This window comes from Podarcis pityusensis (genome assembly GCF_964106645.2).
Source record: "Podarcis pityusensis genome assembly, chromosome: 2".
NCBI lineage: Eukaryota > Metazoa > Chordata > Lepidosauria > Squamata > Lacertidae > Podarcis > Podarcis pityusensis.
This window is the reverse complement of record NC_138029.1, coordinates 20,544,483-20,558,176: the sequence shown is the minus strand read 5'-3', so window position 1 is coordinate 20,558,176 and position 13,694 is coordinate 20,544,483. Positions and strand designations below refer to the sequence as shown.

Below are 13,694 nucleotides of genomic sequence, written 5' to 3'. Positions count from 1 at the left end.
AGATTTATAAACTGTTTAATCGACAAAAGCCTCTCGGCCTCCCTTGGCCAATAAAGCGAGATGAGCACCGCAACCCCAGAGTCGGTCACAACTGGACCTAATGGTCAGGGGTCCCTTTACCTTTTTACAGTAGACCCTCCTGTTACGTTACTCTCGAGTAATGTAAACTTTGGGATGTGAAAGCGGCAAACCTGGAAGTATTTTTCTGGATTTTGCTGCATGTTCATGTGCAGAAGCTCTCTATTGAGCTGCGTGAGTGCGCAGAAGCGGTGCCTCTGGATACAGATTTTTTTGGGTGCGCACGGACCCCCAGAATGAATTACACTGAGAATGGATTTTTGTGTGGAAGACTGTGAGTTCAGTTCAGTTCTTCTTTTTTTAAAGAAAATATTATTAAAACATATTTATTCTAAAGTTACAATACAACTTTGTCCAGAACATGATCACTCCAATCCTCAATTCCTCATCACTGTCATGTTAGCTTGCCAAATACCCTCACTAGGAACCCAATTACTGATCTGGTTTGCTAGATGTTTTCAATGTGCATTGATTGGAAACGCCCTGTTAAGTTCTGATATTCAGAATACAGTGGTGCCCCGCAAGACGAATGCCTCGCAAGACGAAAAACCCGCTAGACGAAAGGGTTTTCCGTTTTTCGATGCGCTTCGCAAGACGAATTTCCCTATGGGCTTGCTTCGCAAGACGAAAACGTCTTGCGAGTCTTGCAATTTTTTTCGCTCCCCCCCTTTTTCTAAGCCGCTAAGCCGCTAATAGCCTTTTAGCTGCTAAGCCGCTAAGCCTTTAATAGCCGCTAAACCGCTAAACCGCTAATAGCGCTAATCCGCTAAGCCGCTAATAGGGTTGCTTCGCAAGACGAAAAAACCGCTAGACGAAGAGACTCGCAGAATGGATTATTTTCGTCTTGCGAGGCACCACTGTAAATCCCTGCGCTCAGCAGATGCTCAGAGGCACTGTGTTCTTTCATTTTCAGAGTATGTCTCTTTCATCTGGCTCTAGTTGGTAGATCTTTGGGGTGGTGGTGGTTATCCAACTTGTTCATTCCATCAGAACAAGGATTTACCCTTGAACAACAAAACTCGCCCCCCTCCTTTGCTTGCACATCCCCTAAATCTGTTCAATGGGTTTCCACAACCCATCGTGCCATCGTGGCCCCCGCAGGCACTGCGCCACGCCCTGCGGGCGCCGCACAACATCCCCATGAAGTTGGATAACCACCATGAAGCTCTGCCACTGGACAGGGGCAGGTTCTGTTGCACAAGGGAAAATTTCTGCATTGACAGAATAAGTTACTGGATACAACCCTGAGATTCTAGCAAAAAAAAGTAATCTTGAAGCCCTCCTTCTCCTCTTGCAGGATATATGCTGCATGTTTGACATGAGATTATGCATAGTGGACTCTTGTCCTGCCTCCCCCTTCCTTTCCACCCTGTGAATATGGAGAAGTCTTCCAGATCTGCAGGCATTCCTTCAGATTGAGTGTCTGTGAAATGTGGTTTCTGAGCTAGTTGACTGCGGTAAGACATCGTATAAGTCTCCCTGTAAATGGCTAAGTATACACACACACACACACACACACACACACACACACACACACACACCATATTTGTGCCATGTAACTACTTGGAGTGATATTTTAAGAGTTTGCTACAGAGAGAAAAAAGGGGGAAAGAAAAAAACAACACCCCACATTTGTAGCTGAGCCAAGACCTTGTCTCTGTTCAACTTCATCCCCCAAGTGAACCGCTTACAGCCAAGTTATAATCCCCTGGAAAACTGAATTGTAACAGAAGTGCCGCTAACTGCTAACATAATCCTAAACGTAAACCACATTGCTTTACTAAAAAAGGGCATGGCTACTTTCTTATTGAACATAGTCATGACTCAGCAATGTGGACTTTATAGCAACCTGATGTTTAAATTTCTAGCGCTCTTGGCAACAGGTAGATGTCTTGTCATCAAGGAACACAAACCTTATTTGCACCCGTTATATGCTTATATGCTCCATTCACGGCACTCATTCAGCTGTCACAAATGCCAGGGATGAGATTGCTCTGATGTGTGAGCTTGGCACGGCAACTGCCTCCTTCTCCCTTGGTCTATATATATATCCTTATAAGAGAAATGACAGTTCTCTGAAATGAACATTGTGTGTTTGTGTGTGTGTGTGTGTGTGTTTAAAGGAAGCTTCTCTGAAAGAGTAGGATCGCAAGATTCTTAAATAAATAGGGGGGGAAAACAAATTAACTGATTAACTAATTAAAAGCCCAGAGATAGCAAGTCATATAATAATTTTGTTAGAACCTCAGTTTCTGGATTTTTCATAAATGAAATTATTTCCAAGCATCTGTACCTTCATTTCTAAGGTACAGACAACAGTAATGATTAACTGTATTTTTAGATTATTGTGGCTGTCCAAAGTATGGTGACATTCACCAAATGTGGACACTCCCAGCTGAATTGTGTGAATGCTTCTATTCTATTCTATTCTATTCTATTCTATTCTATTCTATTCTATTCTATTCTATTCTATTCTTACAAGATGCCCTCCAGATACTGAGGAACTTGAACTCCCATGGTCCCTGACCATGGACCACGCTGGCAGGGGCTGATGGGATTTGTAGTCCAACAACATCTGGAGGCTCCTGCCAACCTAGCAGTTCGAAAGCACGTCAAAGTGCAAGTAGATAAATAGGTGCCGCTCCAGCGGGAAGGTAAACGGCGTTTCCGTGTGCTGCTCTGGTTCGCCAGAAGTGGCTTAGTCATGCTGGCCACATGACCCAGAAGCTGCACGCCGGCTCCCTCGGCCAATAAAGCGAGATGAGTGCCACAACCCCAGAGTCGGTCACAACTGGACCTAATGGTGAGGGGTCCATTTACCTTTACCTTAACATTTGGAGGGCAACTCATTAGCCACCCCTGAACTGTAGATACTTATAGGCGTATCACACACATACACATTTTGATGACACACAGACCATTCAGGCAATTGTTGCAACTGAGTGATGTTCTTTCCCAAGCTTTTAGAAATTCACAAAGTTGACCAGGGATGGTCAATGTTCACATGTGGACCAAAGTTTGGACATTCACTGACACATTTGTTTCTAGTGTTCTTTTCAGTCTAAACAGTGGCTTGTTGTAGAAGCCATGCCCACTATGCGCTTTTTGCCATTGCAGGCATTTTGTAAACACAGCAGTTGTGAACAAATGGATTGACTTTATACAGTGTCAGACCATTGGCTTATCTAGCCCAGGGTCTGGTCAGGATCTTTCCCAGCCCATCTACCTGAGGTTCTTTTATTTGGAGACACTGAGGATTGAACCAGGGACCTTCTGCCTGTAGAGTTTGCATTTTACCACTGAACTGTGGCTCCTCCTTCTTCCTACAATTATAATTTCAGTTTTTATGCTCCCCTTTATCAAAAGACCCCAGGACGGTATACAACACTGAAACATATTACAGAACAACAGTGATAAAAAACATAGTAAAAGTCTACTGACAGCCTAATAACAAAACCACCATCATAACAACAGCCTTCTCTTATCCCCAGACGTCAGGTGGCAGAGGAACCAATCCCACGGCAGGTTGGCAGGAACGGACAAGACAAGAAAAAGTCCTTACCATCGGCTTTTATTCGATATTCACTGAGAGAGGCCTTGGAATGTGGCCTCTCAGAATAATGGCGTTGCTCCGAGTAAAACCCCACCCCCTCCGTCTCTCCAACTTCCTCATGAGTCATCGCTACGGGTGCTGAAAATCTCCCTCTGCCTTTGAGCTCTTTGCTTTCCTACTTTCAAGGCCCGCCATGTTCTGGGAGAGAGGGGGTCTGGAATGCTTTCTAAAGACACTGAGTCCACCAGCTGTCTCTACCCTGCTGTTGCTTCTTCTTCTTCTTCTTCTTCTTCTTCTTCTTCTTCATCTTCATCTTCATCTTCTTCTCTCCCATTATTTCCCAACTTTTCACCTCATCTTCCTCTGAGCTGTGACCTCCCTCAAACCCCTGTTGTAATTCTGAACTCTCTCCTTCTTATCTGGAAGGGTCAGGCTGGGGAGCTGCTCCCCACGGTTCCTCCTCTGCCCAGTCCCTGGCACCAGAATGCTTTGATAAGGGTTGGGGCATGAAGCATGGTGTGAGTAGACAATGCCTCTTGCTGCTACTGTTGGTCTTGCAGCTCAACCAATTCTCCTTTAAAAAGGTACATATATCACACCAGCAGCTAGAATGGTGACTGGGAGCGGCTGCCAAGACCACATAACACTGGTCTTCAAAGATCTACATTGGCTCCAGTACATTTCCGAGCACAATTCAAAGTGTTGGTGCTGGCCTTTAAAGCCCTAAACGGCCTCGGTCCAGTATACCTGAAGGAGCGTCTCCACCCCCATCGTTCAGCCCGGACACTGAGGTCCAGTTCCGAGGGCCTTCTGGCGGTTCCCTCACTGTGAGAAGTGAAGTTACAGGGAACCAGGCAGAGGGCCTTCTTGGTAGTGGCGCCCTCCCTGTGGAACGCCCTCCCACCAGATGTCAACGAGAAGAACAACTACCAGACTTTTAGAAGACATCTGAAGGCAGCCCTGTTTAGGGAAGCTTTTCAGGTTTAACAGACCACTGTATTTTAATATTTTGTTGGAAGCCACCCAGAGTGGCTGGGGAAACCCAGCCAGATGGGCGGGGTATAAATAATAAAATTATTATTATTATTATTATTATTATTATTATTATTATTACTTCTCATTAGCATCCCCAACCCTGCTTTAAAGAGAGAGAGAGAGAATGAACTAATATTATATATTAAAGAAAACATATCTGATCATATGCTGGCTGGGTATAAACCATATATTTAAAGCATATGGTTTCCTCCAATAAATCATGGAAGCTGTAGTTCGCTAAGGTTCTTGGGAATTGCATCCCTATGAGAGGCAAACTACAGCCCCCAGAATTCTCTGGGGGAAGTCATGTGCTTTCAATATATGGTGCGTATCCAGCCGCAGAATATTTTCCCGCTGGACAATGTGCTACAGCAGCCCATCTCCAAACTCTTAGAAAGGAGGAGAGCTTCCTTTCAAGACAGTGGGCAAGGTTCCCATAGAATCCCAGAGTCTTGGAGACTGTCTTTTTGAAAAGTAAGCACCGATTCCCTTCTCCACTTTTCATCCAGCAATTTGCTTTGAAATTGAGCTAGTACAGATCGTACCAAGTCGCTTCCATCAGGGACTATCAAGAGCTGCCTTCTATCAGGCTGAAAGCTTGCTTAATTCTAGTCTGTTCTATTGTGTGTGTGTGTGTGATGGTTAAATTGGAAAACATGATATACTATGCATGCTATTACTCAGAGTCAGTGAGTCAGTGGAACATTGGATTTTAATTAATTCTGTTGGTTTTCTTTAGGAAGGGAGACAGACAAGTCAGGCAATTCTGGCATTTATTTATGAACGCTTTCCAAACAAGCAGACGTTTAAGAGCCAAAGATGAGAGAGTTGGCTGCAGAAGAAGGGGCAGGGCACCGGAACAGCACATTTACCTCACCTTGCTGCCTGCTAGTCAAATTCTTTCCATTTGAGCCCTGGTAGGGTGGTGCGAGGGGTATTCTGGAGAACTTGGCAAGATCCTGCTTTACAGAGCAATGGTGCAGACCTGTCTTCTTACTCTCAGGTGTAGGAATCCTTGAGGGAAATCAGCCTCCTTCCTTTCTTGCACCTAAGAACATAAGAAGAACAGGCTGAAGCAGGCCATAGTCCAGCACTGTTTTTGCAGTAGCCAACAAGGCACCCATGGTGTCAGGAATGAGCCAGCGCCAAGCGAAAGTTTGCAGCTAACTGCAGAAAATAGCCAGGATCAGAGAGGCTGCTTTGATGTTAGTCAGATAGAAGAAAACCGGCAGCTGCATACTCCGGCTCCTCCTGACCTTGATGTGCAAGCTGATAAGACAGTAATGGAGAACAGGCTAGAATGCAGTCAAAACTCACCTGAAGCACAAACAGGCAGGAAAGAGTTTAGAGACAGCCTCTCAGAGAATGGGGAAGAGGTGGGAGCTGCCCCACTTAGTCTGAGCTCTCAGCGAATGGGAGGTTGCAAGATAGGAAGCAAAACACAAGATGTAAGAAGCAGAAGTTCAGTTGCTTCTGGTCACGCTGGAAGCAGTCTTCAGAAGGGTCATCTTGATTGATGATTGCGGCGGCTGTGTTAAGTCATCCGGAGCTATCTGTTTGTTTTGACAATAAATCGTCCTTTTTAATTAACTGTGCTTACTGTGTTATCAAGCTGGGGACTGGACTCCTGACACATGGGAAACCTGAGAGAAGGGTAAAGGTTAAAAAGGTAAAGGACCCCTGGATGGTTAAGTCCAGTCAAAGGTGACTATGGGGTTGCGGCGCTCATCTCGCTTTCAGGCCAAGGGTGCCGCCGTTTGTCCACAGACAGCTTTCTGGGTCACGTGGCCAGCATGACTAAATCACTTCTGGTGCAACAGAACACTGTGACGGAAACCAGAGCACACGGAGATGCCGTTTACCTTGCCGCTGGAGCAGTACCTATTTATCTACTTGCACTGGCATGCTTTCAAACTGCTAGGTTGGCAGGAGCTGGGACAGAGCAACAGGACCTCATGCCATCATGGGGATTCGAACCGCTGACCTTCTGATTGGTAAGCCCAAGAGGCTCAGTGGTTTAGACTACAGCGCCACCCACGCCCCCAGAAGGAGCAGAGCAGCAATCTGCACTTCACATTCCTTGAAACTGGTATTCAGAGTCATACTGAATGCCATTGTCGGTAGCAGCTACTGATAGCCTTCCCACTGCAATTTTTTTCTTCTTCTAACCATGGAGTCAGTTTACAGACCCTCCAAGTGTCCCTATTTTCCAGGGATAGTTGTGGATTTACGGAAGCCCTCCTGGTTTCTGATTTGATCCTGGAATGTCCCACTTTTCCATAAGACGTCCCTATTTTCATCAGAGAAATGTTGGAGGATTTGAGTTTAGAGAAGGGCCATTGCAAGCTGGGCAGTGGCCTTCCTTATCTCTGAGACATGATTAGCTGCCTTGCTGGAGATGAGCAGGTCTGGGTTTGGTCAGTGCCTGGATGGGAGACTGGCTGATATCATTCACCATGAGTAGGCAAACTAAGGCCCACGGGCCGGATCAGGCCCAATTGCCTTCTGGATCCGGCCCATGGATGGTCCGGGAATCACCGCGTGGATCGCCAGTACGCACGTTCTTTCCCTCTCTCTCACATGGCGGTGGCGGCATCGCCTCCCCCCTCCCCCCTGGCTTCTCCCTGCCCTGCCTAGAGGAGGAAGGGGGCTGGGCTTTGTTGGTGCCAGCAGCAGCAGCAGCGCTTGAGCGGCCACCATTTTAAGCAGCTCCTCTCTGGAGCCCTTTTGTGCACTGCTCATCATCCCTCCACCGCCCCTGCCACTCACAAGACACAGGTAAGCTGCCACCGGGGCTAGTGGTGCTCTTGCATCATCCCCCCCCCAAAATATAGTCCGACCCCCCAGAAGGTCTGAGGGACAGTGGACAGCCCCCTGCTGAAAAAGTTTGCTGACCCCTGTCACTCACTATGCAGTGTCGTGCCCATCAAGTGCTGCTCCATGGTAGATTCGGCATGAAAACCAGCGTGTGAGGATATACTGCAAACAATAGGCTTACCAGCTGCAATAGTGGGAGAGTCAAGCATAACTTCACATAGAAGCATATCCTTGCTTACTTCAACTCACCTGTGGAAACAACTCAGAGGCCATGAAAGAAGGAAGGGTAACAACAGGAAGATTTAAAGGAACTATTGGAAACTCAAGGCAGTAGAGATATAAGATGATCAGAGCCCCACCGAACTTGAAGCATGGGAAGTCCCAATAAAAATTTATAATTTGGCGGAATATTTTGACTATATGATATGTATTTGTATAATTTGGAATATTTAATGTGATTTGATTGGATTGTTAAAATGTAAAATTTAATAAAAAATATTTTAAAACAACAACAATTACAGCTCCATGGTAAGAAGTGGGATACAATTGTAAGATAATGAAATCCTGAATGGCCAGTACCTCTCCCAGTAGATATCTTACTGAATAAAATTTTATTCAAGTGAAATAAACATACGGGGAGGAAAAAGACGAGCTCTATCATAAGAGTTTTTCTATAAAGTGACTAAGGGTACTGAAACTTTTCTCTCATACCTATGCATATTCTTTTTTTGTACCCCCCCCCCCACAAAGAAAAACATTCTTCATCAACCTGCTTCCCTCCAAATGTTTTGGACTAAAACTCCCAGTAGCGGTCCAAAACATCTGGAGGGAAGCACATTGGCAAAAGCTGCCCTGAAACTTTAAAATTCAGAGAAGAAGAAGAAGAAGAGTTTGGATTTGATATCCTGCTTTATCACTACCCGAAGGAGTCTCAAAGCGGCTAACATTCTCCTTTCCCTTCCTCCCCCACAACAAACACTCTGTGAGGCGAGTGGGGCTGAGAGACTTCAGAGAAGTGTGACTAGCCCAAGGTCACCCAGCGGCTGCATGTGGAGGAGCAGGGAAGCGAACCCGGTTCACCAGATTACGAGTCCACCGCTCTTAACCACTACACCACACTGGCTCTCAATTCCCCAGCACAAAAATATTCAAGAAATGACTCAGTGATACAGGGTATGTCCGAAGTCTCAGGGCTTGTCCCCACTTCTGCTTGTTCTGTGCCTAGAAAGAATGGGGCCAAGCGTTTTCCCCCTTGACCCACTCCTTTCCAATGGAAAACCCGCTGTTTAGTGCTAAATTGAAGCAAATGTCAACCTGGAGAAAATCTGAATTGCCATTTGTTCCGATTGAGTATTAAAGAGTGGTTTTCCCCAGAGGAAAGCAGCAGGCGAAGGGGAAGTGTGGTTAAGCCCTCAGTGAGACTAGTAATTCTGCACAGGACTGAAACCTAATATTGCAAAATGTATGCAACAATACTGGTCAATTGCCATGACCTACATATCTATTTGCACAGAGTTATTTTGCAATGCACTGTGCCGTTTATTAATTGCTAATTAAATTGTAGGAATGATTCCTGAAGTAAAGCGTAAAAGGTCCAAAGGATCTTTTAGCAAAGCACTCCCTCTTCCTTGCGTCTCTTCCATCCTTAGGAAATTTGAAATGGGGTGAAATCCCCAGAATGGATGGAATCCGTGGTAAAATCCCGGCTGAGTTTGCTGGTCTAGCTAGCAAAGCAGGAAGAAGCTGTCCTAAAGGCAACAGCTCCTCTCTGTTCATCAACAAAACAGCAGAGGACATCTGTCTCTTCTAGAGATTCAGATTTCCATGGAGGCAGGATGGTCACACTGCTCCGTCTACCCTCAGAAAAACTGGTAGAAAAACCAGTATCCCATTGGGACTGAATCCAGGGCTGCCGCAAACCTACTGAATGGCTGCTGCATTGATCTCAACGCTGAATGTGTCTCCGTTGTGGAAATACAGGAAGTTCTGCTAAGTGTGAGCTTCTGCACACATGCCCAGTAGGAAAGGCTCTTGTCATCACGGCGACCATTACCACCAGATGACTTGTGCATTTTTGGGATGGCACAGAGGACTCACGAGTATCCAGACTTGTAACTCTGAATGTCCCAATCCCTTTTGCTGCCCACCCGCCCAATAAACACATGGCGAAATCCGCTGCTCACGTGACCGCTGCATCATAAACAAAATGAGAAGACAAACTATCCCTGGGGAATGACCCGCTGTTGAGTGTTTCTTCGGTTAAAATAAATTCATGGATGGCAAACAAGCAGAGGAATCTCACGTGAACTTTGCCACACTATTAAAATGTATTTATAGCTTGTTTCTGCGTAAAAATATACTTTGGTCTGGCACACAGGATATTTTTCTTGTGACCCTCATTAACCCATCTCGTGATGACTCCTGGTGTATGTGTGTGTGTGTGTGTGTGTGAGAGAGAGAGAGAGAGAGAGACAATCCACTCATTGAAGATTCCTGGCTTAAGTCTGAGAAGCCTTAAGCAAGTAGCTTCTGCTCTGTTTGGCTGCCAGTCGAAAACTGATCTGTTTCATACAGCTTGCCACCTAGAAATACCGCATTTTTCGCTCTATAAGACGCACCAGACCATAAGACGCACCTAGTTTTTGGAGGAGGAGAACAAGAAAAAAAAATTCTGAATCTCAGAAGCCAGAACAACAAGAGGGATTGCTGCACAGCAAAAGCAGCTATCCCTCTTGCTGTTCTGGCTTCTGGGATAGCTGCACAGCCTGCATTCGCTCCATAAGACACACACACACACACATTTCCCCTTACTTTTTAGGAGGGAAAAAGTGAGTCTTATAGAGCAAAAAATACGATACTTCCTGCCCTGCATGCTCACCTACTGCCATGTGTACCATATAATACAGTGGTACCTCGGGTTACAGACGCTTCAGGTTACAGACTCCACTAACCCAGAAATAGTACCTCAGGTTAAGAACTTTGCTTCAGGATGAGAACAGAAATCGTGCTCTCGTGGCGCGGCGGCAGCAGGAGGCCCCATTAGCTAAAGTGGTGCTTCAGGTTAAGAACAGTTTCAGGTTAAGAACAGACCTCCAGAACGAATTAAGTTCTTAACTCGAGGTACCACTGTATGCAATACTGGTTTATACAGACCCACCAAGTGCCCCTATTTGCCAGGGACGGTCCCGGATTTACACAAGCTGTCCTGGATTCTGATTTGAACTTGAAATGTCCCTCTTTTCGTTGAGTCCTAAGGAAAAATGGGACATTCCAGGTTCAAATCATTTCATCGGAGAAACGTTGGAGGGTATGGTGTTATGTGACCCCCTGAGCCAATTAGATAAGTAACTATACAACCTTTTGTAAACTACTGAAGACAGCCCTGCATAGGGAAGTTTTTCTCTATAATGTTTAATGTCTTTATATATGTTGGAAACTGCCCAGAGTGGCTGGGGCAACCCAGTAAGATGGGAGGGGTATAAATTATAAAAATCACATAATTGTTGTTATGGAATAAAAAGGTAAAGGGACCCCATACCAGTTGTGGTCCAGTCGTGACCAACTCTGGGGTTGCGGCTCTCATCTCGCTTTATTGGCCGAGGGAGCCAACGTACAGCTTCCGGGTCATATGGCCAGCATGACTAAGCCACTTCTGGCGAACCAGAGCAGCGCACGGAAACACCGTTTACCTTCCCGCCGGAGCGGTACCTATTTATCTACTTGCACTTTTACGTGCTTTCGAACTGCTAGGTTGGCAGCAGCAGGGACCGAGCAATGGGAGCTTACCCCGTTGCAGGGATTCGAACTGCTGACCTTCTGATCAGCAAGTCCTAGGCTCTGTAGTTTAACCCACAGCGCCACCCGTGTCCCTGTTGTTATGGAAAAGGACGTGCCTATTTTCATCAGAGAACTGTGGGAGGGTATGTTTATATGGATCACATCTAATGTCTGACTCCTGTGATTTCCCTCCTCTTATGCATATCAGCCATTCCACATGTTAAATGGGGAAGTAATGGCGTCTCCACCTCCATCGTTCAGCCCAGACACTGAGGTCCAGCTCCAAGGGCCTTCTGGTGGTTCCCTCACTGTGAGAAGTGAAGTTACAGGGAACCAGGCAGAGGGCCTTCTTAGTGGTGGCGCCCGCCCTGTGGAACGCCCTACCATCAGATGTCAAGGAAATAAACAACTACCTGACTTTTAGAAAACACCCAAGGGCAGCTCTGTTTAGGGAAATTTTTTATGTTTGATGTTCTGTTGTGATTTTAATATTCTGTTGGGAGCCACTCAGAGTGGCTGGGGAGGCCTGGCCAGATGGGCGGGGTATAAACAACAACAACAATTATAATAACAATTATAATTATAATTATAATTATAATGAGTAGATGATATTCCTGGCTTGCTGGGCTCGTGAACTGGCTTTCAGCATTCTGTGGGATTGTGGGGTTACAGAACAAAGTAGGCATCCAGAATGTTTGTGGGATCGTAACTATTTGCAATAAGCGACCCGCTGAGCAACAGGACTGTGTTCAGATGTTTTTATTTGGAACTAAACTCGGCTAGAGAAATGCCTGGCCCGCCTCTCTGCTCCCAATAAATCTGCACATCACACAATAAAACTTAATTTTTATATGGTATCGGGGACAAAAAGCATATTTAAAATTTGAAATACAGAATGCAGGCACTGTGGGGTGAGTTGTTTTGTTTCGTTTTTTGAATCATGGATTTGGCCATCAACAGCCTGTACTCCAGGGATGACTATGTGCACAGAGTACAGACTGTCTCTGTTAACGGAGTCACTTTTCTGTTCTCAGACCCAAGCTACATGTGGAAGAAGACTGCATTGTACCACTGCCAGTCCGCACCTCCCCAGGAACACAGAGCTGATATGGTCTGCTGCATGCTGTCTTTAGCAGTGGCTAATGAAGCAGAGCAGGTTGCGATCGTAAAGAAATACTAATTATTGTGATGTCACATTGCACGGTTTTTCAGCTTGCTTGCAACCAGGCAGCGTGGCCCATGTGTCTCAATGCAAGGCCTCAGCTGGATCTCAGATGCTTTGCTAGCCTCTTTTCTGCTGACCTACCTCTCACAACACTCCAACTACACATGAAATCCCCAGTTATGCAAGCCACCCCAGTGACGCCCTTAAATCCACTCAAAACTATTTTGCGAATGCCTGAGCTCATGCCCACATGCTTCTGCAATGAAGGCTAGTGTAAGGATGCCCTCCCAAAGATAGATCTAATCTCCTATTTATTTTTAATTTTTAAATTAAATTTTATTAAATACAAAAAAGAAAAGAATATCAAATAAGAAAAGAAATAAAGAAACAAATTTCATACATAGACACATGAACATAATTATTTATACATCTGTAAAGCAATATTCAAAAAGAAGAGGAAGAAATAAAAAAAGAGAATAAAGGAAGAAAGAAAAGTTAAAAATACAGATTTAAAGAACAGAAAAGTGTTCACCATAAACAACAATTTCAGATCTATACTTGCATACAATTTTACATTTCCATCTTGCAAAATATCAGTCTTAATTAAAATGTTTTAAAAGACTTCCCTATGTTCGTGTGAGTCCTCTGTAGGAACGGGAAAATCTGCCCATTTGCATTTCTCATTTTTCCAATTTTCAGTTGTCCATGTTTCCACATCAGCATTTTTTTTTAATCCTCAGGAAAATTCATTAGTATTTTACTGCGAATTTCTCCTAATCTAGACATGTTTGTATGCAGTTTTGTCTAATAGACATGTTTTTTGCAAAGCAATTTTCCCCAGTACAATGCACTTGGTATGTTATTTCCCTCCATCATGGTTTATCCCAGTAAAGGAAAAGGACCCCTGGATGGTTAAGTCCAGTCAAAGGCGACTATGGGGTTGTGGCGCTCATTTCGCTTTTCAGGCCCAGGGAGCCAGCGTTTGTCCGCAGACAGCTTTTCCGGGTCATGTGGCCAGCATGATGAAACTGCTTCTGGTGCAAAGGGACACCGTGACAAAAGCCAGAGTGCACGGAAATGCCGTTTACCTTCCCACCACAGTGGAACCTATTCATCTACTTGCACTGGCGTGCTTTCGAACTGCTAGGTTGGCAGGAGCTGGGCCAGAGCTACGGGAGCTCACTCAGTTGTGTGGATTTGAACTGCCAACCTTCTGATTGGCAAGCCCAAGAGGCTCAGTGGTTTAGACCACAGCACCACCCCTAGTAT

At 45.3% G+C, this 13,694-nt stretch overlaps 1 long non-coding RNA gene across 1 annotated transcript; it reads right to left on the bottom strand.

Annotated features, from left to right (window-relative positions):
• Positions 1-3,632: 3,632 nt before the first annotated feature.
• Positions 3,633-9,795, bottom strand: LOC308471208. Its single transcript, XR_013982792.1, has 3 exons — positions 9,667-9,795; positions 5,528-5,714; positions 3,633-4,236 (listed from the first exon to the last, which is right to left on the bottom strand). It is a non-coding gene; the product is annotated as an uncharacterized lncRNA (long non-coding RNA).
• Between the last annotated feature and the right edge of the window lie 3,899 nt (positions 9,796-13,694).